Source organism: Sebastes umbrosus, chromosome 3 (assembly GCF_015220745.1).
Source record: "Sebastes umbrosus isolate fSebUmb1 chromosome 3, fSebUmb1.pri, whole genome shotgun sequence".
In the NCBI taxonomy this organism is placed as follows: domain Eukaryota; kingdom Metazoa; phylum Chordata; class Actinopteri; order Perciformes; family Sebastidae; genus Sebastes; species Sebastes umbrosus.
This window is the reverse complement of record NC_051271.1, coordinates 22,628,441-22,655,516: the sequence shown is the minus strand read 5'-3', so window position 1 is coordinate 22,655,516 and position 27,076 is coordinate 22,628,441. Positions and strand designations below refer to the sequence as shown.

Below are 27,076 nucleotides of genomic sequence, written 5' to 3'. Positions count from 1 at the left end.
GCCACCCAGGAAGCTAAAGGCCAGACAATCAGCATGGCATGGACCACAGCTGTGTGATGTTATGATGGCTGAGCAACTGCAAAGATCCTGACAATACAGTGTGCCTCTTTGTGTTGGCAGCAAACAGTATTAGAGTTTATGTTCTTGATGGGGGAAAAAAACAGTATGACATAGAGAAGAAACCTCATCCAAGTCTACATGTGTCTGTGCCAGATGCACTCAGTAACATGCCTCTTGTTAAAAGGTTCACAAAGATTACTAAGAAACATTTTCACACATGGTTTCTGGCCGTGTAGATACGTTTGGTTTTATTTGTCCAGGTTTTGAGATAGCCCACTCTCTGAGATCACTGCAACCCTAGCAGCTCTCTGTGGTTATACTGTACTGCAGTATACTGTATTAGTTAAGTACTGCACAAAGTTTTGACCTGGTGATGTCACTAAAATCATGAAAAGTTAAGGATTCACCAACAATATTACAATACATCCATTGGAGGACATGAATGTCTGTACAAAATGTCTTGGCAATCCATCCAATGGTTGTCAATACATTTTACTCAAAACGTCAGTAGGCTTCATCCTCTGAAGATCCTCTGAAATATTTGCACAAAATGTCATGCCAATCAATCCAATCATTAAAGATATTTCAGTCTGGACCAAACAGGTCCCAACGACTAACAAACCGTCGCCATCCCTAAAGCTCCACTGCTAGTATGGCTAAAAATTCAACTGCAACATGTCTATCCAGAAAAAAAGATATCCTGGTCATACCTGATAATCAGTCCCATATGGTCTTGCGGTTAGGATTACTGGTTTTCACCCAGGCGGCCTGGGCTCAACTCCCGGTATGGGAACAGCAGTTTTAGGACACGTTGAAAATGAGATAAGGTGTTATCCAGTAATTGTCAGGATATTTTATTCAAAACCTCAATTCTGAAACTCATGGTGGTGCTAGAGGGAAAGCCAGAGAATCACTAAAGTCAGAAGGCTTCATCCTCTGAGGACAATGAATGTCTGCACAAAATGTCATGCCAATCCATCCAATCATCAAAGATATTTCAGTCTGGACCCAATCTGATTTCATCGGAAGATGTATAAATAACACAACTTTTCGCGTGTCATTTGTATGACACGCAGCAAAACTATGGTAACATCCACGGTTAGGTTCAGGCAACAAAACACCTTAGTTAGGTTTAGGGAAAATGTCATGGTTGGGCTTAAATTAGCACGTAAACTAAGTAAAATAAGTAAGGAAACAAAGTAACATAACTACTGAAAACACATCATAAACGTCACTACAAAACATGTGACTATCATAACTTACAAAACAAAACAACGGTTTTGAACATCGGTCTCCTGCTTGAAAGTCCTGTGTTTGTTGGACCCATCCACCTCCCCTCTATCGTAAGCAGTCTTTCTCACTTTTTATTCTACGTCACTAGCTCTGAGCATAGCATATTTATGCGGATGTGTTCACACTTGACTCAGTACTGACTACATGCCGTACAAAATGACACACCAAAAGCAAGAATGGCGTTCTTATTGCACGCTAAACGCCTTGCAATTTATCGTGTCATCCATACGCCTTTTCGTGCGACCAGGCTGCTGGACCAAAGAGGTCTGAATGACTAACAAACCGACATTGCCATTCCTAGAGCTCCACCGCTAGTATGGCTAAAAATTGAACCACAACATGTATTTATCCTGGTCATTCTAGATAATCAGTCCCACATGGTCTAGCGGTTATGATTCTTGGTTTTCACCACTGCGACTCCCGGTATGGGAACGGCAGTATTATGGACCCCTTGAAAATGTAACCATCTATAAGGTGTTATCCTTCAATTCTGATACACAGAAATCTTGGTAGCACCACAAATTAAAAATGGCATAAAAACCAAACACCTTCATCTCTAGATACCACTAGAGATAAGAGAAGTGCAAATCAATCCATAAACATACAAAACCAAGAACAAACATCACGACTGAAGGATGCAGTGTTAACGCAAGAATGAACATTATCAACTGATTGCACAATGTTATGTGCGAGAATCTAAAAACGACAATACATTTGAAACTAATGTCTGGTTCACGGCTGCAAGGGAAACCAATGGCAGGGGTACAAAAGCAGATGAGAAGGATGCTCCTCCCGTCTAGATAGAGTTGTGTGGTTTGAGCATCTGCCAGTTCACCACCCATAGGGGAGTGTCGGTGGGCTCTTCAAACACCCTGCGTGGGTCCTCCTCCTTTTGATGCTCCTGGAGAGGGAGAGGACAGGGGGAACAGGAGACACTCCTCCACACACGCTGCTGAGCTCTACTGGACCAGATGGGGGGAAAAATGTAGGAAATAAAGAGGGAGAGGAAACTGGAAAATAAAGAAATGCAGCAGAAATAGAAATGCACAGAATCAGCTGGTGTAAATGCGAAGCAGAAAGAGGAAATGGGAAATCAAAGCCACAAAGAGAAACTTGGATGATCAGTGTCTAGATTGTTGTCTAAAAACATGCAGGTCAGGTGAACCGAGAACTGTAGCTACTGTAAATTGCTTAAAGGTGAAAATTTGAGCATTAATGTGTGTGTGTGTGTCTTTGGTTACCCTGCAATTGACCCTGTGATTGACTGCAGATTTGTCCAGTATTCATTCATCATCTACATACATGACATTCAAGGTACCATATCTGTCCACGCCCCGCTTTTCATGACAACAGTTTGCCCTGATACACCTTCTGGTACACTTATGCTTTTGTAGAAGAGGACCAGCTCTCTTAGTCGTAACAGTGAAAAAATGAGAGAGAAAATAACCGTCAAGTAAAAATGTCATTTTGTGGTTTTACGTAGGCTTATGTGTGGGATTATTTCTTGGCTGAGAGCCCTGACATCGTGGAGACTTGTCACCATGAGGTTGCCAGGTATTAGGGATGCAAAATATATACTGTATATCGATCCGATAAATTATCAGCCCATAATGGGAAATTAATAATATTATTTATTATTCCGATAATTAAATTATAGCCGATAAATACAGCCGATAAATCAAAGCCAAATTGATTGTTTGCTCGCGGTCAGAAACACAGTGAAATACACTCTGGTTCACGGGAAAAAACACACAATCCGCCCAACGTTACTCGTGGTCTGAAACATATCCAGCAGATGCATTACCTCTGGGCGTATTAGTCGCTTGACTTAACCACCATTGTTATAAAGTAGAGCATGGATTTATTTTTTTGCCGCCAGTAATAAGTTAGTATGGCAAAAATGTACACAATTTGGCAGAGTGGCACTTTTCACTCTGGCTCGCCGACTCCAGGGAAGTGAAGGAGAGCTTAGCCAGTATCCAGCATCCCTGTAAAGGTCCACTGCAGACGACTAGCTAGTCTCGCTAGATAGAGCATTTGAGATCATCAGTAAGTTGGTTCCATCAATGTGAAGCTGCAGCATAATACTCTTGGACTTTGTGTTATACTTGACATCTTTGTAGTTATGCATGATTTAATGTCCTCCTTTTCATAAAGTCAAATAAACTAAATAGCTAAATAAAACTTGCAGCATTTGCAATTTACAATAGGGTCATTTTGCCAATACTGCAAAGCATAAGAGCAAAGCATAGACACACACACAAACCCATACAGCAGGATCAGAGGGAAAGCATCACAGGAAGGGAGCAGTAAGGGGGAGTGAATAGCTTCTATAACTTAGAGGTTTTTCTCTGTGTTTTATTGGCTGCCGAGAACAGACCCATACTCAGCAGTTTTATATCTTGGAGGTGTCTTCTGGATAGGTTTAAGGCAAAACCTCTGTGTGTGTGTGTGTGTGTGTGTGTGTGTGTGTGTGAGGGTGGTTGGTTGGTCTTAATCTCTAGTTCTATTCAGAAATCACAACATATAATACAAAAAAATGCACACAGACACCCACACAATCCTATTTGGACGATTGGGAGATCAAAAATGATTCCTCAAAGGAGAATTTTTTGGGTAATTGACAGGATGCTTGTAAAAAAAAACACAGAGAGAACCATAAATAAATGAAAACATGAGGCTTTTGTGTGGTTTTGGGTGAGCATCTGGTATCAAACATACTCACACCTTGCGGATAAAAGCCATGACAGAAAAATTACAGCAACAATCAGTTAAAGCCTGTACAAGAGGAAAAGCTGTTTCTCACCGGTCTCCAACGGCTACCGTTTGACTGACAGGTGTAGGTGAGAGGTAAGCTATGGAGACCAGCAGTCAAATGGACAATGGAAGTAGTCTCACCTGCGCTGACGTACAGATAAAAACATCTTACGCTGTGTGATGTTCAAAGACAGAGGACTGAGGAGCAGTCATGTTGAAATGGTTCAAAAGTGTTTCTGAATTATTGAAGAGCTCCGGGTCTTTTGATGACGTGTGAACGAACCAATGAGCTTCATAATCAGGTGAGGAAGAATTATCTAGTTTAAAAAACACCAAAAATCCACATGGATAGATTTGAGATGTTAATCAGTATAAAAAACTAGAAGTCCTCGTCTTCACATGTTACTATCTGAACATATAACACAAAACACAACACTGATGATATAATATCCACAGCAGCTGAACCAGCCCAGCTGACTGGAGCTACACCACCATTCGAGCTAAGGGCGTTGTGAGGGATGGATACTGGGAGGCAGACATGAATCATATGTCTGGGAATTATGTCCCCAACATTTAATATAGTGGGAGTGTATTTCTCTCCACAGCCATGTGGTCCCAGCAAGGCCTAGACGGGGAAAACAAATCTGTAATGGGCGCACAATTGAATCAGGTGTCTGGTCCTCTTAAGGAAATTAAGTTGTCGCCGGAGCGGGGCCACTTAATGAGAGGCAGGCTTGCGGACAGTGACGAATGGATGGTGACACTGGCGAGAGTGTGAGGCCGCCACAATATCTGCATTTGGACTGGTGATGATTTTTCATCCGTGAACCCCCCACCATTCTGTTTCTCTCTCTCTCTCTCTCAAACACACACATATACACACCGCCTCGCCTCCCTCCACCCTCCCATTTAGGCTACATCGGGGACACATTTGCTCCCTGTGTGATACTAGCCATTTATTTGCACATATATTCATGGAAATGATGACAGCTAATAAAGAGGGGAATCTTCTCTCCATGTGTTTTTACTTCATGGTTCATCTTGATGGTGGCCATTATGTGATTTTGATAGATGTCTCTCCATAGTCACAGTCACTGGCAGCAGAACATACACAGCATGCCCTCCAGTGTGAATGCAGAGATATACAATACTATTAAGTTGCCAGGGAACCCCATTTTAATAGAGAGGTACTGTAATGTTTATTTTTATTACATGATTTGATTTGGTCCATTATTATACATTCGTAAATGAATGCACCAAGGATCTTATCTACTCAACCTTTGCTCATAAAATATTCATGGACAATTATGACTCAGTAATAATATAATTTGAAACAGATGCTGTATAAAAAGTGCCATTGTAATTTAGGTTCATTTAAAGTTATACTCAAAAACCCCCAAAACTATTTTAGTATCAAATACTCTGCAGGATTAAAAGGTCATAAAATGTCACAAATAATGGATTCCAATAGTGACAAGTTACCAGTGGTGGAAGTATTCATTTACTAAGAGTACTACACAGATTTAGCATTGCACTTCTATAACATTGTCAGACTCACGATGCTACCCTGTCTCCTACAGAATTACGTTCCCATACAACTAAACTGCATTCTCAATTACGTTTCGAGGGAGACGTATTTCCTTCCAGATTACGGTTGCAGTTTTAAACAGTTTTAAACACGTGGTTAACGTTGTCAATTGAGACAAAACAAAACAATAAATGCAACAACACTACTTAGTTAGTTTTACGCAACAAGACTTTAGTAAAAAAACATTATGGTTTGTCTTTAAATTACTATGTTTGTTACGTTATTTAACATAAGTTAATGTTGACTTTTAGTTTCACACAAGACACGAACAGCGGCCTCCTGAGGGAAAGTCTAGTAGTTTTGTGACACAACCCTCCCGCCAACCCGTACAGTGGACTTTCTCACTTGTTATCCTCGTTATTATACCACGTAACTTTCATTTACGGTTGTTCGATGTACTACGTCACCTGATATGCGCATCACTCGTTGCACTACATCAGTTGCTGCGACCTTCCGCAGACTTACAAACGTATTTGTGAACGTCAAAGACAAATTCGCAACACAATACGTTTCCCTCCAAACGTAATGGAGAATGCAGTTTTAATTGAACATACATTTTAGAAGACGGGGCTGTACGATACACAGTTGTTGTTTTTTTACAGCAGGACCAGAGATATCGTCCTTTTTATTCCACGCATTCTTCTTCTTTGTTAAAATCTGGCACCTACATTACCCACAATGCAACTTGACTGCCAACAGATCAGCCAGCGATACGGGTGTTTTATGCTGCAATGTGGCTTAGAGCTCCTGGCGTCAAGCAGAGATGAGGAGCGGCTCTAGTTCTAGTAGTTATTGTTGTCATGATGCAACCTACAGCGTTGCCCAATCATTTAAAAGCTGATTGTAAGTTTTATGTAAAATTTGAATCCTCAATATAACTTGTAACTACAGTACAGCCAACAAAGAGTACAATATTAAGTAATTAGTAATAAGTGGTAAAAAAAATGGAAATACTCAAATACCTCAAAAGTAAATGTACTTTGTTACTTGCCATAACTGCACATTACGAAATACAAAAAAAAATAGTTTAGTATATATCAAACTGGTCATACACACTCAAATTGCTGCTGCAGTAGTGTAAACAGACATTTTTTCTGTCTGACTGGAGACTGGAAAACACCAACAAAATTGATAGACAACAGAAAAGTAGATTATGTTGCAGGAGTGAGACATTTCTACGGATGTTTTTATGATTTTTCTTGGTCACATTGGAATCCAATTAAAAGCAACTCAAAGCTGAAGACGACAGACTTTCCACCCTACAAGTTTTGACTGTTTGACACTCAGATCTTACATGGATCGTCACTGCACATACTCTGATCATCTGTGTAGATACAGTAAGAAGTAGATTTGTTCTTCCCCTTGCACTCGTGAACTATTAAAATGCAGACCGATATGCAACTTGTGAGTGAAAAGCTCAGCAATCTGTCACCTAAATGGATTATCCTGACGTCAGAGATATTGCCACTAAACATGGAGACATGGAAATTTCTGCTGTGGCAAAGTGGCCTTGAGAGGAGGAGTCGTTCTCGTTCCCATGGGTTGCTCCATCAATGTCTTCAATCCCGTCTTAAATGGATGTGAAGGGGAGCATTTCAATGGGTTTGATCCCTCAATGCTGCCATGCCAATGATCAAGTGCTCATTTGTTTCTGACAAAAAACAAGAAAACTGCCATCTCGATCCCCTGCGATGCTTGAGGAATATTACGAAGCATTTCCTTTTGTGTTTGACCTCCCCCATTATTTTCAGCACCTACATGAAGCATCTACAATGCTAATTCAGTAACATAATCTACGCATGGCACAAACAGGCAAGACCAATAGGCTCTCCATGTTGAGTAATTCCCTTTGATAACTGACCCGACATGGTCTACTGTATGCATAATGACGGTACTTGGAAACAGCTGTAGTGTGTTGACGATCAATGTCTGTCCTTTCAACACAGTAATTGTGAGGCCAGAGAATGGCTGAGTAGCCAAGGCTACTGCTGCAGGATGGCCACTGGAGTGAGTGGCCACTCCTGTATGCCTTTTAAAGTTACACTCCATCCACCCGGACAAGACTTAGATTTAGTTGTGTGGATGGAGGCAGCGCTGCAACAAAAAAAATCATTGCGGAGTGTGGTAGAATTGTAGGATTCGATGAGGCTTCAACACCCCTCCTCTCTCGCTCCATCTCTCCCAGCTGACTCGGTATGAATAATTGACCCCATAGTCTGGGCCCCTGCTCATTACTGGGGGAAGTGTCGGCCTGGTTTGTGATGCTATGAGGGAGGGTGCGGGCGCCCACCGTCCGCAAGCCTGGCTTGGTTTTCCCCTCTACCTCTGACCACACACTAGTTCTTCATCTTTAATGGCCTGTGCCGTGATCGGACATCCAGCCTCTCCAACCTTCCAGCCTTGCCCACTTCATCAAGCAGGTGAACGGGTTGGCTGTAACACATCTACTGCCAGAGAGGAGTTTTTCAAGAATTCTTAAGAATTCTCTTGTGAATTTAAGGAGTTTTGGGCAGGATTATCAAAGGGTGCAAGAGGTAGATGGGGGGCTGCGAAACACTGACATCCAGGAAAGTTCTGGGAAAGTTTGCAGGTACACACTCAAACTAGAAGAAAACTCATGGTCTTAAGGTGAGTACTCTACTTGCAATGGAGACATGACTCTTTTGATATGGAAGTTGGGAAAGTCATCCAAAGAAAAGTTGCGAGGGGCAAAGCCGTGCATCGACTAAGATACAAATGCCCAACAAATTCACAGAACTTAAATCTTCACGTCAGACAAAAGAAAAGTGTGGCTTCATTGTTGTTTAGTTGCTGTGTTAATAAAAACAACATGTGAACACACAAACTGGTTGTCTGCACACATGAACACAGTATCGTATATGTGAGATACAAGCAGATCTAGTGTGCTTTAGTTACTGCTCATAGGCTACGGAAATTCTTAGGACGCCATGACGACCCATTTCTCCTGCAGTACAGTGAATCTGACACATCCGTATCCACATACTGTAGGTGGGACAGATAAGGCTCGGTGAGCGAAGCCACCGAACGCTGGCGAGGAAAACAATAGCTGACGAGACGCCCCCCAATACATCAATCAGACAAGTCTGTCAGCTCAGCTCCCTGCAGAGAGATCCATGGGAAGCAAAAGAGGGACCACACAAAACACAGAGCCTGCAAATGAGAAGCCACAGTATGGATCGCTGTGTGTGATGAGCAGCCAAACTAGACTGAGACAAGGGATGGATGAGGAACATGTGTGGGTCACGTCTACAAGGACAGTTAAATAGTGTGTGGGCGAGTATGAATAAAATAGAGACATAAACTATGCTAATTTCTAATTGTATGGTAATTATGCTTGCTGAGTATTTGATTTTTGCAACTGAATTCCAGTGTTTAATATCTTTAGTACTTAGTGATTATTGTTTGAGATTTCTAGAGCTTAATTTACTTCAAAAACCCTTTTGGCAACAATTGCAAGCAAGTTGCTGCCAGTAGTATTTCCTTTCTGTCATAGAAGCATCTTTCAAGCAGTATATGCCTCAGCAACCACACGGTATTATGGCATGTACTATATTAAAAAAACTTTACAGTGATAACATTGTCCACACCATAAAAACAACAAATATTAAATATGACCTATATTTTCTAATAACTGACCTCTTGCAGTCGTGAGAGTTGTTAGTTTCCTTTCTAGGTGGCAAAGGTGGAAGAAGTAGCACGATGTTTTTATGCCACTGTAAAACCTCTCAGGGAGGAGGTTGGGGTGGATGGTTGGGTCATCGGGAGACAGCGTCAGTCAACTTTCTTTTAACCATGACCCAAACCAAGTAGGCTATAGGGTAGAATAAATATAATTAATAAAACATTATTTAAAAGTTGTTTTGAATCTGCTCTATTGATTTACAGAATATGATTTTACATGACACACGTTGCCAGAAGAATGAAATGTTCAGACGAAGGCTGTGATATGTGTATATAATAAAATAATTAGGCTGTGATATGTGTATATAATAAAATAATTAGGCTGTGATATGTGTATATAATAAAATAATTAGGCTGTGATATGTGTATATAATAAAATAATTATTCAACTACAGCAAGTTTTGTTTTGAAGCTTTTTGGCCATTATCTATAGGAATAATAATGGTCCAAAATGATGTAAAATTGCATAGTTTTAGGTCAAAAACTAATTTTCTTGGGGGAGGACCCCCAAACCCCCACCCCGAAATAATACTAGTTCTTTGCCTGTGATGTTTGTGTGTTTTTAATTGAAAAAATTGATCTTCTTGTGTTGCCACTGTGCACATAGGACTACTTGGCTCAATAACCTAACTTTGTCTTGACTTATTGTTGACGTGTAGTCGTATAATGATGAGTTTAATATTCTGTTTACTCATAAGGAGGGCACTACATTTAATATTTGTCGCTGTCCATTGATGGGGGGCTTCAGAATTAAAGTTATCATATTGTGAAGGGAGGGGAGGACCCTAATCTTCCCCAAACCAAGTAGTTTTGGTTGCCTAAAGTTAAAGGTACTACGTGGAGTTTCTGACCACTAGTAACGCTATTGAGCAATGTTTTATGGGTCCCTGTTTTGTTATTATATGTGTGACGTCATACACAAAACAAAATGAGGACGAAGAGGTTTACTGAATGTACAGTAGAGCATGCATACAGTGGCTTCCTACACACTTCTTGAAAACTAACCCTTTTTTTGTTACTGTGCATGACGGCAGACAGCCACACTCACTGTCGCACACACTCTATGGTGTCGTACACAGTACACACTGTAAACAATACACTATGCGTGATCGTTGGTGGCGGTTAAGTGCCAAGAAATGCAGAATGTGCCATTAAAGGCAAGGAAGAAGAAGACCCAGAGGGAGAAAACATGAATTTAAATAAAGCAGGTTTCAAATTCTTCCAAAAGGATTCAGCTCTGCAAATGTTTTATCGGGGAAAAAAAGGAATTCAACACATTTATTAGTCCTCAAGGATACACATACTATGGCTTCGATGAGAAACTGATAGGAAGCGTGTTTACAAAAAAGTCCACAGGGTCCTTTTAACCCAATGTTAACCGTAGAGGTAATGGATCAGAAAATGCTCATACATATGAGTCAGTCAGGTATTTTGTCATTTACATATGAGGACTTATTGTTCAAGAACGCTACAGGTAGCAGAAAAAAAACAATTAAAACCATTGTAAAATATAATTTTGCTGCAATTTTAGACAAACTGGAATGAAAATTGAGTTCTGGGAGCTCTGATGCAGCAACAAATGTACGTCATTTCAGGGTATATTCTATCATTTTGCTTAAGTGTTCAGTAAGAACTTTACAAAGTCATTATACTCATAATATAACTTACTCAATGACCACTTTCCCATGTGATTAGAGATTGGCACATCCTGGAAATGGCCAGTCCCATCAGGACAGATACAATACGTTTCTCTGTAGGATGAAGGTGATGAATTGCTTTCCATTTATCACCATTTTTTTCCATCTTAGAGCTTAAAACAGGCCTCTATGACAGGAAAATTGCATTAACAATATAAAACAGCTACCAAATGTTAGCTCTCAGGGCATTTTGTATATATTCTGTATTCACATTATGTTTCCAGCAAAATGTCGTTAAAGAGACATCATTTCTATGGTTCCCGGCGACTATGAATGCTATATAGGCCTTCTTTATGTTCATATTAAGCTTCTTTTGATTTCAAGTCAACAGCAGGTGTCTAATACTGAGTGTGGACAAACATACAACCGTGCAAACAAACGGCACCAATGCATAGCTCAAAAAATCACCGAATTCATTTCCAAGCATCACACCCAAAATTCTGAGCACGCTCAGTGCAAAGTGTGTGAGTGGCACAAGTTTCAGTCCACAGAAACAAAGAAGAAGAGAGAGGTGTCTTACCCACAATGTGGATGAAGGAGATTATCAGAGCTGTTCCTGGTTGTTTCATTGGTCGCAGGCAGCCAAGGATTCTAGAGGAGAATAACGCAGAGCTGTCATTGTGTTTTCGGGGAGGGGGAGAGCAGCGAGAGAGATTGTTTGAACTGGGAGTAAACGCTGTGAAAATGGTGGAGCTGGCATATTTACACCCAGGGTCTGCACAGGGGGATTACATGCAACGTTTTTATGTCACCCATTTGACAGCATCATCTCATGGAGGTTTTGAAGGCTCCCCCTCATTAGTTGCTGGGCTGGGGCTGCATTTAACACAGCTTTGAGTTTATAAAGACAATGGCTGCCAAACCTCGAGGCCTTTAACAAATAACAAAGGAGAGGGTAACAATCAAAGTGCCCCTGTTCCCTTTTGCCAAACTTGAGTGAAAAGTCACCTGCTTGTAAAAAAAAAAAAAAAAAAAAAAAAGACATGACAACTTGAGAGATCTAAATGGATATAAGTGAAAAGTTAAGTCAATCTAATTGTGCCTCAGAGGGCTTGATAAGTATCTGGAGTAAAGGCATGCCACTGATATATGCAGCTCCAAAATTAAACTGGTTTATCAATTTTCATTCCCCTGACGGTTGCATTTATACTGGTCAAGAAATTGTATCCCAATTAGCCCATGATGAAAATAAATAATTATATGAAAGTGAAAAAACAGTGAAAAATAAAAACAACAAATCCCATTAATACTTCAGAAATATGTAATATGTGTTTCCAGAACAAACTGCACTCCAACCGACTTTGTTTCTATTTTTGTTGAGTAAAATCACATTTGACATCTTTGATTTGATGCTGAAGTAATGCTAGGAATGCACTGATACCGATATCAGGCCGATACGTACTCAAATAGCTGCATTGGGTATCGGTGACAATGGGGCAAATCTAATCAATTCAATGCTATGTTTATATACTATATACATTATATACTGGAATTTTAATTCCAGAGTTTTGACCAATTTGTGGCGGCATTGAAAAAGGTTTACACTTGAATTGTAATTCCTGTTAATTTTGAAGATTTTTTACCAAGTTGCAATTCAGTTCATTTATATCTACGTATTTATTTGTTACATTTTGTTTTACAAAGTTAGGGGACTGAAAAAGTCGGATCAGTGAATCCTTAAATAATGGAAAGTATTTTTGAGGATATCAGGGACTCAGAATATTTTATGTTATATTATATTTTAAGACAAGACTGTATAAGAAAACAATGATAACAAAAATATAAAAAATAAGCTGCAGATGTCTATAAAATGTAAAAGAAAAAGAAAAGAAAAAAGAGATAATTAGTGAAAATGCCCTTCAAATGGTTTATTTTGTTCGACCAACAGTCCAAAATCCATAATCAATTACTTTTCAAGCAAAAATGACAAAAATGTTCTGGTTCCAGCTTCTCAAAAGTGAGGATTTACCATCGTTCTCTGTTTTGATCAGGCAAAACAAGACACTTGGAGATGTTTCCTAGAACTCCTGGAAACTGGAGTGGCCAATTTATTTACAACCCTTTGACATTTTATTGACTAAACAATTGAATGAGAAGATAATCAGCAGATTATTTGACAATGAAAATAATCATTAGTTGCAGCCCTAATCAATTTACAATGGTCTAAAACTGTGAAAAGCAGCGGCGAAGTGCAACTCGCCAAAATAATTACATTTTTCTGTGATCGGGAAGCGCGTGTTCATGTGCTTCAGGCGGGAAGAAATTATTTGTAACTTAGGTCAACATGTCACAGGAGTCACAGGACTCTGTATACTGATTGGCTGCGGGTATTCTCTTCTCAGTTTCCCGCCAAAAGTTGAACTATTCCCAACTTTTAGTTTGCCTGCACTTCACGGCAGAATGAAACGGCCGTAGCTCGCTGAGCTCAGAGCAGCCGCCGCAGCTGTAATGCATGGCAGCTCGCCACAGGCGGCACTTTCCATCGTAAATGTTTGGAGTTTATACTACTGAAAATTATATAAATGATCAATCGCTTATCACAACATTTGACGATAAATATTATGTCAATGGACTAGTTGATTAATGATCTAATTGTTTTAGCTCAGTCAATATAAAATGGATGTAGCCTGAATCCATCACATCTTCAAATGGTAGTGTTACGAGATACAGTATATAGTTCATTTTTTTAAATAAGTTCACGCAGTCAGATCTTGATATAAGAGAAGCCAGAAAAACAATGATTCAAGATATTTTGTTTGATGCTCTGGAAGGAAATCAGATAAAAACACAGCTTAAAGGGCTTCTCCATTTACTCTTTGTCTTTCTCTGCCTTCTCCTCAGAAGCAGCACAACAACCTGCTTGTGTTACAAACTCTCTTGCTCTGACGTTTAGTCACAGCAAAGTATTTACCCACCAATTACCCATAGATACACCCTTCCTCTCGTTACAGCTGGGGCCCCGTAGAAGAGGAACAAACAATAACAACAGTGAAGGCTCCTCAGCAAAAAGAGACACATTATAATCCGGGCAGACGTGAGGAAGAGGGGTGTGGGGAAGAGCTCGTATTGATGGAGACGAAATTGAACTTGATTAAAAAGCAAACAAAACAAACCCCCTACACAACACAAACACTCCACACACTTTGTGAATGGGCCCACACAAAGCTAATACGGAGCAACCCGAGCACTCCTGAGGAGGCGAGATGAAAAAGGCGAGTGTTTAAAAGGAGAGATCTTCCTCTGCTTTGGCTGACGTTTTTACACAATTATGTGCAGGATCCAAAGCAGTGCAACCGGCGTTTCTCCTTCTCGACAAGTCACAAGAAGTTTTCTCTTTCTCTCACTTCTCTTTTAGCTTTTGTGTCAAGTTGATTAAATCAGTGTGACATAGATCTGCAACATTAAGCCTTCTGGCAGAACAGTGTCATCATTTTTCCTGACACTGACTTAACCAGCTCTCCATCAATTAATATTAAGGCTGTCACACATTAATGCCCCTAAATGACACGCAGACACCAACTGAGGCTCTTATGTAGCATTTATGACACCTTAAAATACGAGTTTGATTGAATGTTTTCACTGACATTAGAGCTCACCTAATTGCTTTATTTACATTATGAACTATACATTAAACTGAATCTCCTCTTAGTCTCATATTGATTCCTACAGGATGATTAAAAGCATCACACACCGTGGCGTGTTCGGTGGGAGCCGTTATATTTACAGGTGGATGTGTCACGGGCTCATAATGAAAGAGTCCATGCAATAAAAGTACAATAAAATACATGGCATGTATGAGATATAATGCTATGGGCAATTAAATTCAGCTGCATAAAAAAGGACCACACAGCCCTTATACATATTCACTCTCCCACTGAAATCCATAGGAATTGCTAAGTCATCCTCCGTGTCTCAGAGGCATTGGCGTACAATGGCACTTTTATCATATGCTTATCAGTGGTGGCCCCTCTCTCATAGTGCTCGATCTTTTGGCCCCTCAATCACGGAGCATATTACTCCTCTGTCAGAGCAAAGCACTTCCTAACGACAGGGAGGCCAGCTGGGACTGAGGAGAGGGCAGGAGGCACACACATTAACATAATAATCCAACCGCACTCCCACAGGCCCCGGGGCCAGACAGCATATTAGGTAGGCCCCCCTCGTGAAGGTCCTTGCAGGAAATAAAGCTGCTTTACGCTGAGCCTGTCAACCTGTGGTGAAGGCTAGGCTTTACCTGTGCTAATTGTTCAGGCTGATCTCATATACTGTTCGTAACTATACTGTACCTACGAAAAATAATGCACTGTAATTCGTATATATCCCACAAAATCAGTTTTTATGTATTCCACATATTTGTCAACCAGGAGATATGAATAGCAGCAAATGCCACGTAGGGAGGAGTTTGGGGGGAATGGATGGGTTCAAAAATACCAGACTTCCACCCAGGAGACCGATGTTCCTGTTCCGTGTGATTTGTTGCCTAATCCTAACCAAGTCGATCTTTTCCTAAGCCTAACTAAGTAGTTTTGTTGCCTAATCCTAACCAAGTCGATCTTTTTTAAACCTAACGAAATAGTTTTGTTGCCTAATCCTAACCAAGTCGATCTTTTCCCAAACCTAACTAAATAGTTTTGTTGCCTAATCCTAACCAAGTCAATATTTTACTAAGCCTAACTAAGTAGTTTTCTTGCCTAATCCTAACTAAATCAATCTTTCCTAAACCTAACTAAGTAGTTTTGTTGCCTAATCCTAACTAAGTCAATCTTTTACTAAGCCTAAGTAGTTTTGTTGCTTAATCCTAACCAAGTCGATCTTTTCCTAAACCTAACTAAGTAGTTTTGTTGCCTAATCCTAACCAAGTCGATCTTTTCTTAAACCTAACTAAGTAGTTTTCTTGCCTAATCTTAACTAAGTGAATCTTTTCCTAAGCCTAACTACAATAAGTAGTTTTGTTGCCCAAACCTAAGGAAGTTGTTTCCTGTCAAGACGGAAGTTTATTTTGAAACGACTGTATGTATATATTTTCCTACGAATGTCCAGCAACACGTGAAGATTTTCCGCTCGTTACATTGCGGAAATCTACATGTGTTGCTGGACATTCGTAGGGAAACGAACAAAAAAGGAGGAATAACTTTTTTTTGTAAAATATCATATGAACCGTTGTATGAGGATATGTTGAATTGTTGACTGAAAAAAAATGCTGTTAATATAGCACCATATGTGTAAATCTTGTTAAATGCTCGAAAGGGCTAAGTGTTGGGTAATGTGAGGTAAAACTTAACCTAGTTCTGAATATCTCACGATGGATTAAAGAGAATAAGTAAGGCTGTTTCTTTCTCTCTCTCTCTGAGCGCACTTGCTTTGTTGCCTTCTACATCACATTGCAACACAACATAACCCAGTAGCCTGACACATATTTCTGAGTGTAGGAAGCATCTCCTCGCCTCCTCATATTTATTGAAGTGAAATACGAAGAGACATAGGCTTTGAGGACAAGAGAGAGACCGAGAGGGGAGAGAATAAGGGGGCTGGGTGTTGGTTCCGCAGCCTTCCCTGTGGCATAAACTGAAGAGCGTTAGCAGCATGCACTGAGGCCTGTGATCCTTTGCACTGGGGTCCCATGGTACCTTGTGTGGCCTGCACATCTCTAACCACAAGAGACACTTGCCATCATCGCGTCAAAGCCGTCGTAATAAAGCCATGCGGCTATAACACGCTGCTTACGCCTGGAGACACAACAACAAAAAAGCCAATACACTAGCAACAAGAAAAAAAAAAAAAAGAGACTCAAGTTCAGCAATTCGGAGAAACTTCAGCTTCTGCCACTGGTGGAAAATAAAAAAAGTTCATATGGAGAAGAGAGCAAGTAATGTATTAGGAAACCAGCAGCAAAGAGCCATGTGGAGCATTTTTCATTGGGAAGGCTGTCTGGCACAGCCCGACTGTCAGAGCACCTCTAATGTGAATGTCCCACTGACTGCTACTGTAAGGCTGTCAGTCGCTGGTTGGGGTCCTCGACTGAAGACTCTCACTAGCAGTTCGCACACAGTAACACCTCAGTGGCGAGAGGAGAGGCAGGCAAGGAGGAAGAGAGGAGTGAGGAGAAAAAGGGATCTCCACAAATCATTTTGATCAAGAGACAAGGTAGCAGCGAGGTAGACCTCCCCCAGCCCCCGCCCCACGAGGAGACAACTCTCTAATTGGTGGAAAGGGCAGCCTGTCCGTGGCCGCGTGCACCCTCAGATCTCTCCCAGGACAGCCGAGGCAACGTGCCAATTACTGCCAATTGTTGGCCTGTGGTTGAGATGTGGACAGTTGTCCGCATGGAATAAGAGTGAAGGCCCGGCAAACGCTCCTGCTGATGCTGATATCAGACAACAGCAGGATAATATCGTACCGTTAGCCCACAAACTTTCATAAAACAAGCTATTACTATCATTTTTAATACATTCTGTTTGACTCATCATGGGGAAAAACTCCAAAATATTGAATACAATCCTTTCAACACCTGCAGCCATGTGGAGTGTGAGCCATGCGCCTTTAACACCACCTGACGGAGAGTCTGCTCTTTTAACAGCCCAAATATAGCTCGTGTTTAGTGAGGCCAGAACACCATTATGGGGGTCCTTTCAGCGGAAGTTGAGCATATACTACTTCATCCATTATCCATTAGCCGCTCATCATGGTATAGGTCAGAGCTGGAGCACAACCCCTCCCAGCAGTCAGACAGCAGCAGAGAATAGCAGGCCTTTACAGCCCCGCTCACCCACAGCTCATAACAAGGAAGTGTAGCAGAGAGGAGGGAAAACAGTCATAATTCTTGTTCAACTAAAAATCACTATAATGCTCTTTAATTGTGTAGGCAAAAATCTTTTCAAAAGAGCATGGTAATTTTACCCTGTTAAATTATTCAGCGCACATTAATAACGGTCGGGGCCGGGGTGGATGAGAGCGGCTGTTTTAGGAGTGATGAGCTGCCGGAGCTGGGAGACAGGATCTCACTAAGGCAGTTTTAAGCCTCGTTTTAAAAGTTACATTCTCCAAGTAAACGACATTAAAAAATGACCCAAAGTAACCCTGAAAGGTACCGGGACTGGATGTGGGTGCAGGGCCTTAAATGCTCTCACAAAAGATGACTTTCTGTAGAACAACTTTCCAGTGAGACGCAATGAAGATATGGACATAAATTGATTATTTAATAACAACCGATGAATATTTTTGGTTCATTTTTGCTGTTGGCATGTTTTAACCAGCAGGTTCAATGGAACATTAAAGATAGACTTGTGTAAAGGTTGTTTAGCATCTCTTGTCTAAAATGTGGATATACAGTGAGCAGTACGGGTTGAGGGAAAAAAAACCATACAGCATAGTATTGCGATATTTTGCGTGGCAATATTGAATGGATACACGGACGTCAAGTATCGATCTTTTATTATATTTCGGACGGCCGCTATTCTGTATTTCAGAGGTAGTAATGAGCTCAGTCTTAAAAGCTAGAGGAATCGATTGGTACCAACCATGGCATGTTAGCTTTTTCGGGCAGAACGCTAAATAACGCTCCAAATTTACGCTAAATTTTGGCGAGGAAAAGCTGGCATGGCCGTGTTCAAAGGGGTCCCTTGACCTCTGACTTCAAGATATGTGAATGAAAACTCTGACATGAACAGAGTGAAAACTGTATCTTATTAGATAAAACAGATGGTGACAAACTGCATAATTTGCAGTTGAAAAAAGATAATAAATCGCAATATATCTTATTGCAATACTCAGCATATCGTAAAATGTTTAAAATTGCAATGAGATCATATCGTGATAATATCGTCTCGTGGGGTAGAAATATAAAAAAGGTGATCGCCTCGGGAAAGCAAGGTAATCAAGAATTACATATCTCCATTAAAAGCCAATAAACAATAAAACCTCAATATGGCGCTTTTTTGCTACTTAATCGTCTGTGCACTTCAAACAGTGTGAGCCACAGTAGAATAACACATGCAAAGAGAAGAGGTCACAACCAAGATCTGATGAAGGGCAGTGTTCACTATGGGCTTTAAGGGATTCCAGCCAGCAGATAGCACATTCAAGAGAGCGATGCAAATGAGAATTTGCATGAACCATGCACCAGCAAAGGTAATATACATAATTGGGGGAAGGGGTGGCGGGGTTTGAGAGGGGGGGATCTCCATCAAATACGGACATGAAGCAACACTTTCTATACTTAATAATTAATGCAATACAGTGCATACACACCCACATTGCATGGGATGCATATCATCCATCCGTTGAACAATGACTTTTAAGTGCACTAGAACATAGTGAGCCTGACAAAATATGCACAAATGTGTGCGAGATGAAATACGCCTCATCCCCCCGTAAAGATGAAAAAAAGGCAACAAACGCCGTCCCAAAGCAGAGAGAGCTTAACTATTCTTCTCAGTTCAAAGTCAGGGGTCTACTCTAAATATTTGTGTATTAAACATAACACATATAAGATGGAATAAATGGAGGACTGTAACAGAAGTGCAGGGCCTGCAGGAGAAAACAACATGGAACTGCAATGCTTCTTAATGTCAGTCTGACTAGCACAAACAACCACGGTGAAAAACAAGCCAAGGCTTCAAATCTTGTAGGAAGAATAAATCTAGTGAGAGTCAGATGTAGGGCTGCACAATTAATCGGTTATTAATCACGATTGCGATTTTGGCTTCCCACAATTAAATGAACATGATCGACAGCAATATCGACCTTTACAATGCTCCACTCATAGAAAATGCAGCTGCATATCAAATCAAGCGCTTCCCAAACTAAAAGCCAGCCACCAGGGGGCGATTAAGATGTTTTAGCTTCACTTTTAGAATATTTTATTGTTCAACACAGGCCATTTCGGTAGAATATGACAATAGAATTAAAATAATTTTGTTTTCCGGTAGTCGCTTTCAGTTCAGAATGGTGGAAACGTAGCTTTGCTGCTGGGTGCTGTTGTTGCAATGGGTCGAACAATTGACCTTCACTGCTTGGCAATATACGATCTTTGCTGTCACGCCGCAGCGTGCGCACCCTGCCGCGTCAGCCTGTGAAAAGCTTTCCTCAATGTTGTGGCTGCAGTCCAGAATAGAAAAATAATATGCTGTATATTAATTGTTTGGGCTGTCAAAACAAAAATGCACTGAATTCAGGTGAAGAAGAACCTTATTTTAAGTCTTGTTTTGATGCAAAGATTTGTACATTAGAGGGAATGTAGCACAACAATAAAGTGAAAGCAGTCTGTGAATGAATAATAGTGATAAATAATCGTGATCTCAATATTGACCAAAATAATCGTGATTATCATTTTGGCCATAATCGTGCAGCTTTAGTCAGATGATTAGTGGCTACAATTTGTAATTGTACTGAAAATGCTGGTGTAACTTTTAGGTCAAAATTAAAAAAATAAAAGAGCCAAGAATTAAACCGCTAATGACGTTTACACCTCAGTTGAATCAGTTCAACGTCACCACTTAAAGCTTTCGAGGTATGCATCAAGGGCCAGTCTACGGAGGCACCATGCAGCATGATTAATTCAAAATACGCTGACTCTTACACTGTTTGTTTGTTTATTGAGGCAAGTCAGGGGGTGTTCGGAGCCTCAGAACTGCATTTAAAGCTGATCTGGCTCCTTCAGACAGCGCTGCATCCGACTTCCTGTTGTCGACTCGCAGTTGCCACAGAAAAAATTGCTGCTGCAGCCTTAGACAACCTACAGCACTTTGTATGCCGAAAGAAAAGAGTTAATTAGAAATACAAATTCTCCCAGATTGTTATTAATGGGAACTGTAGAGTAAGCAACACATATTTTGTGCCCATAAGTAATTCTCAGGTATCTTTGATCTGTGGCCCACAGCGGATGCTGCTGCGCGCCGCTGTCTGGCTTCTGGGACTCTGCCAGCGCCAGACATCTGGCTACTTTGTTATCATTGGCTGATCTGCTCCCGGGAGGCCACTCTTGTGACACCAGGCAGAGAGTGTCCTGGCAAGGAAAATTATCAGCACATTTTGAGTGGATTAGAGTTCCAAAGTGGTCTTCAAATCTCTACAGGGGTCTGGTGAGCCACGCTCTACTGGGGGTTCCTCAGGGCTCTGTTTTGACAACACTGTCGATTTGAAAGGCAGCGAGGGTACGGCTCCCACTGTTGCATCACAGGTTTCAGGCAACATCTTAGGAAGTGGAAAAAAGCCCCCCAATTATGATCTGTCAGATGTAGAAGCACCAAAGACTTCCCTTGATTAGTGCGGAGATTCTGAGTAGCAGCAAATGTTTGTACGAGAGTGCTGTATGTCGTTTATACTCTAGTGTCATATCTGGCAGAAAATGTATTAAGCCTGCATTCGTTTTTACCGACTAATGCAGTTTTGTTGTTCTTCAGATTCTGCAGCTATGAAATTTTCAGTCACGTTCATAATACCTTTGCCTTGAGCTTTTTTTTTTTTTTAACTCTAAGGGAGTTAAATATGACTCCATCTCAAAGGTTGTGTCTGACAATCCGTCATACAAAACACTTGTTTAGAGGTCAAAGAAGAGAATGCTGCCTAAGCACCGGCTTAGTGGAGGGGAAAAAAAGCCATGATGTGACAATCTGAACCTTATTCACGGGATTGATTGAGGTATCGTGTCTTCTCCCTTTTTTCTCTTGGCGTTTCCATTTGTGAATACAAAGCTGCGGTGACCCATAAATATTACATGGTGTGGAGATGCAAAGCAGGAATTAATGACTGGTGTGTGTGTGTGTGTGTGTGTGTGAGAGACAGAGAGAGAGAGAGAGAGAGAGAGAGAGAGAGAGAGAGAGAGAGAGAGAGCGTGTGTATGGCAGGTCCCTATGGGATTCTGCTTAGACAGGCGGGCATGGTGAGGGTGTGGTCTCTCTTTCTCTCTCTCTCTCTCTCTCTCTCTCTCTGACTCTCTCTCGCTCTCTCTCACACACACACACACACACACACACACACACACACATTGCAGACTGTATTTCCTCTCCACGTCTCTACTGGGCTGCATGAATTTTGGCCAGTATGCTAACCTGCCTGTCAGTTGCTCTGTGGTCGCCCAGTGTTCAGCATTGTTTTCACTTAGTTACTCACTAAACTCTCACCAGTTATTCTGCACAGAAAGACTCCAGACTCATGCTTCAAAAGGATCGTTGGCTTAGAAATAACTGGAGCCCAAATGATTAGTTGGTTAATCAATTATTTCATTATTTTATTATTATTATTTTAGATTATTTTAGCTTCTGATTCCTGTATGTTTTGTGTCTGTTATTGTCGTTTAGTGTGTTTTTCATTGGGATGTTATCTCTCCTCAGTTTGTACTCGTATATGAAACTTTTTACTTGCTGCTCATCTTGTCCAGGACTTCCTGGCAGAAGAGATATTGCATCTCAATGGGACCTTTCGGATTAAATAACGGAGAAATACAAACTAAATAAATAAATAAACATGAACAGAAACTTTTGATAACTTACAGTATAATCATTTCAGACATTTAAAAATAAGGACATTTTCCCCTATTTTTTTTGACATTTTCTGATGAATCAGTTGATCTGAAAAATAATTGAGAGGTAAACTGATGATGAAAAATAATCGTTGCCCTGGTATTGATTATTACAATTCCACTGCACAAAGTTCTAACATCTAATGTGTCTCGAAAGTAACTGAATTAGTAGATTAATCGATTAGCTGAGCATAGGGCTGGGCAAAATGACCAAAATCTTCTTTCACGATATAGACATTTCATATCTCAATAATGGTATATATCACGATATAGCATTTTTTCTGGTTATTCAATAAATAAATAGTCTATATGAAATAACCACATGGTAAAGCCTATTTTGTATATACTCCTGTGTGGATTTAATACTTGACAAATGAAAAGTAATGAGTATTTTCTCATTTTAAGGACTTGAGTGTGAAATGAACAAAACAGTTTTAAGTGAAATTGTATAGAAAAAATAAATAAATAAAGGCTTATAGCCTATATCACATAGAAACGATAAAGAAAAACATATAAAATAGACATTTTTATATCGTTTTGACAATATATATCATCATATTGCCCAGCCCTAGCTGAGCAACAGAAAATTAATCGGCAACTATTTTGATAACTGATTAATCGGTTATGTCATTTTCATGTAAAAAATCAGGGCTGCTCCCTCTTAGTCGATTAGTCAACTAATCGGTTGTTTTGGGCTTAGTCGACTAAGATTTCTTTAGTCGATGAGTTGTTTTTTATGCTTTTTTCATGCTGAATGACTTATTTCCAAGAAACTTATGAGCACATTTCTGGTAAACACAAGATTTAAAGTGATGCTTTTGTGTGATTCTTTGTGGAGAAACTCAGTTTCACAGATCAATTAGTTGACAAAATCTTATGAGTGTTAGTCGACTAAGAATTTCTTTGGTCAAGGAGCCCTAATGAAAATGAACAAACATTGTCTGGTTCCAGCTTCTCAATTATGAGCATTTTATGTGATAGTAAACTGAATATTTTTGGACTGTTGTATGGACAAAAGGAGCAATCTGGAGACATCACCTTGGGACTTTTGGGAATTTTGAGGAGAATTTTTGACTTAAAAATATAACTGGCAGTTAAATTAATATTGAAAGTAATAATTAGTCGCAGCCCTGCTCTTGCAAAAACAAAAACATACACACCGTGTATTAATTTGCTCCCAATAAGCACATAGTTTGTTGTTCAACAGCATGACTCAAATTGTGGACCGAGCTCTGACTGCATCCCAAACACTGTCGTAAAACAAAGCCAACATGTGATCAGGGCACTCTGAGGTGATGACAAAGTAGTTATTTGAGGTTACAAGAAAGAGACAGACAAGAAGAAAAGTACAAAGAGAGAGAGAGAAAGAGAGAGAGAGGGAGAGACTGAGATCGGCTTTTCCTCTCTGCTTAGCATGATGAATCGGTTGAGGAGGGGCCACTTGACACCTGTCACCTAACCAGCCAGGCACAATTACCTCCAGGGGGAGGACGCGGGACTTGCTAGGGAGTTGTGCATAGCTCCCAGTGAAATAGACGAGCGTTTGAAGATCATTAGTGTTACAGGCCCTGTCTTCGTGGCCCTGTCCAACCTCCTGAATGGCTCGCTTTGATCACCGTGCTGCGTTTTTGTCAATAGTATGGGTACACCGCATAAATTATAAAGTTATACACACAAAGTCAGCAGGTAAAATGTCACACTCAATTTCTGTTTCGGCCACAGATGGGGCGGCTGATTGCAGGTAATGAGCGTCATCGCCGCCCTGCAGCCAATGATGTGCGGTGGCCGAGCTCTCGTGATGCTATCATGTTCAGGCCAATGGCTTCGCAGAATGGCACTCACATGTTTCAAGGAAGAAATTCAATGTGAAGCTTAGAGCTGTCACAATATCAGATTTTCACTACACGATTATCATGGCCAAAAGAGTATGAATCGCGTTACCTACTCGGCAAATGAATTACACTCATAATACAAGTGTAACAAAGTGGAGAGAGAGTCTGTAATCATAGCTGTAAATATAAAATGATTGAAGAAGCGCTGGATTATTTACACAATGTTATCATATGTGTATTATTAACATGATATCAAAATTTCATTTTTTTAAATCATGGTAATCGTCAATACCGGTACATCGTTCTAAATTAATATATAGTGTGTTCAAATATATCCTGCGCTTGTCTAAATGTGACTTTAGATTTCTGTGATTGAGAATTTAGGCTGATGTCACTGTTATGTATAACATTTGTGTATTTCTAATGAACAAAATTGAAGACTTTTTTTGGGTGACTAAAAGCATCTTTCACAGTTTGACAGCGTGGGGCAGGTAAATGTGACACATTTTAAATAATCTGACGCTGTTTAAGAGGAGGTTACACTGGTAAGGTTTTTAAGCCTTTAAATAAAATATAAACTACTGTAAATTTGGATTTGTGATAAATAATAAATGCTGCATATTTTCCATATATATGTAGAACTCTTCAGAAATGTATGCGAACGTAAAATTGACTTGAAATCAGAATTGGAAATTTCGAGAGACAATCCATAACTTAGCACAAAAACTGAATTCTTTATAGAAAAAAAACCTAATGTATAGGTTGAAGGACAGATTATTGAAGATTTCACAGATGACAAACATTCAGATGTGTCACACAGCTGCAGCAGCGTGCCCTCTTTAAGTATTGTGTTTGGCAGTGCACTGCAGTGGTTCCAGCGAAGAAAAAAATGATCATTATAGCTGATGAGGCAAGGGCTTCGAATGATGACAGTGTGACAGCAGAGAGCTTTTTAATTTGTCGGATCAGATTGTGACATGCTCCATCACAGGACGGAGGAAATCTTTTCATTTGTGCAGAAGAAAGGGGGAAAGGAGGTCAATTAGCATCAACCATTAGACAACCCAGTGACAAGCAATATATTACGGCGCGGGACAGTCAAACTAATGAGAGAGGCAGAAGAAACGTTCATTCAGGTTGGACAGAATTCCGCAATCATCCTGCTACATTAATCACTTGTATAGCACCTGACGTACGCATTCTTTATAGTCACACGCTCCAGAGGTGTAACTCCTCGTATACGCTGCCTTCCTCGCTATCGTTTGTTGTCATATGAGGTCAGGTTTACTCAAAGGAACGTCTGTCATGTCAAACGTTATCCTACACAACCATGTGCATCAGCGCTACATCAGCTGCACGCAGTTTACACCAATTCATGCTTTACTACGTAGTCAAAATTTTAAAGTTTTATTCCCGTCATTCAAGGTTGATCAGTCAAATCTGGAGGACATTTTATCAGACCACATTGTTTTAAAGATCACAAAGGCTTCCACCAATATGATCTTTGCCAAAAGCAGCGTGAGAGGGGATCTCATTTTATCAGAAGAGACAATCTCAAAGCGAGTAATTTTTTTTCCCCTTTGCCAGGCAGGCTTTATTTGACTGGCTGTCAGGTATAACTCTCTCGATATTGATCTGAAGTACCTAAAGGTATGTGACATCATTATGAGGCTTGACCTTATCATCTGCTGCCCTGCAGCCAATAGGCAGGGCTGGGACAGAATCTAATGCCTCCCCTCCACCCCCCGTCAAAGGTTGGTACCTGGTGCGTAATAGGGAAATTGGTGGTGGTGTTATTTGTTTTCCTGACCTCATGACACACCTCACTCTCAAGACCTCTAATCAGTCATGGCCTGAGGTTGGCTTCGCTACTAGACCAGGTTAGCTGGCTTTGCTGTTGGTTATCATACTGTAGTCCATATAAGCAATGATATTGGCAATATGGTACGGAGAATATATGGACAAATTGTCTGTGTCTAGCCAGCAACAACCAAACAGAGATGATCGGCATTATCACCAGACTCAATCATGGATGTATTAAAAGAACTGGATCCAGCGTTGGAGGCGGGGCTCCATTCATTGAGAGTTGCTCATTGGCGCATGAAGCCTAAATGGCTCGACTTCCGTCTGGAAAAGTACCCGAATCTTGGGCAACTGGGACATGAGCAGTAGCATCCGCTTGGTCACATGACTCGGTCATGGGGTCACGGCGTGGCGCTCCAGGTTCGTTCTGTGTCTCACTCACATGAACGGAGGAAGGGAAATAACTCTGGATTCAGCTATTAGTGCGTTTTACAACTTTAAAAATGTAATTTTTTTAATAAGGGCTGTTAGAGTGTTCGTACTGGGATGTTGATTCACTTCAAAATAAATTATCCGCTGAGTTACAGACATCTCTTTCCCAATGGAAGTCTGGGAAAAAGTATTTTTGGGCCCAACGGCATCACGTGACTGACACGGAAGTTGCAGTATCGCCGTTTGGCCACTACGAAAGTCCGGATCGTCGACCGGCGCACTTCCTGGGGGCTTGGACTCAATGCTGATATTGGGTGATTGTACAAAACCCTGAATTACATTCAATGCCAACATTTTTTATAGATGCAATGTGCAATGCCTAGCCTACTGATCC

General features: G+C 40.6%; 1 long non-coding RNA gene across 2 annotated transcripts in view; it reads right to left on the bottom strand.

Annotated features, from left to right (window-relative positions):
- Positions 1 to 27,076, bottom strand: part of LOC119485667 — a 178,290-nt gene that overhangs the window by 64,637 nt on the left and 86,577 nt on the right. For both annotated transcript variants that reach the window (XR_005206328.1, XR_005206329.1), the window contains one exon: positions 11,618 to 11,688. This is a non-coding gene — a long non-coding RNA (uncharacterized LOC119485667). The remainder of the gene's footprint in view (positions 1 to 11,617; positions 11,689 to 27,076) is intronic.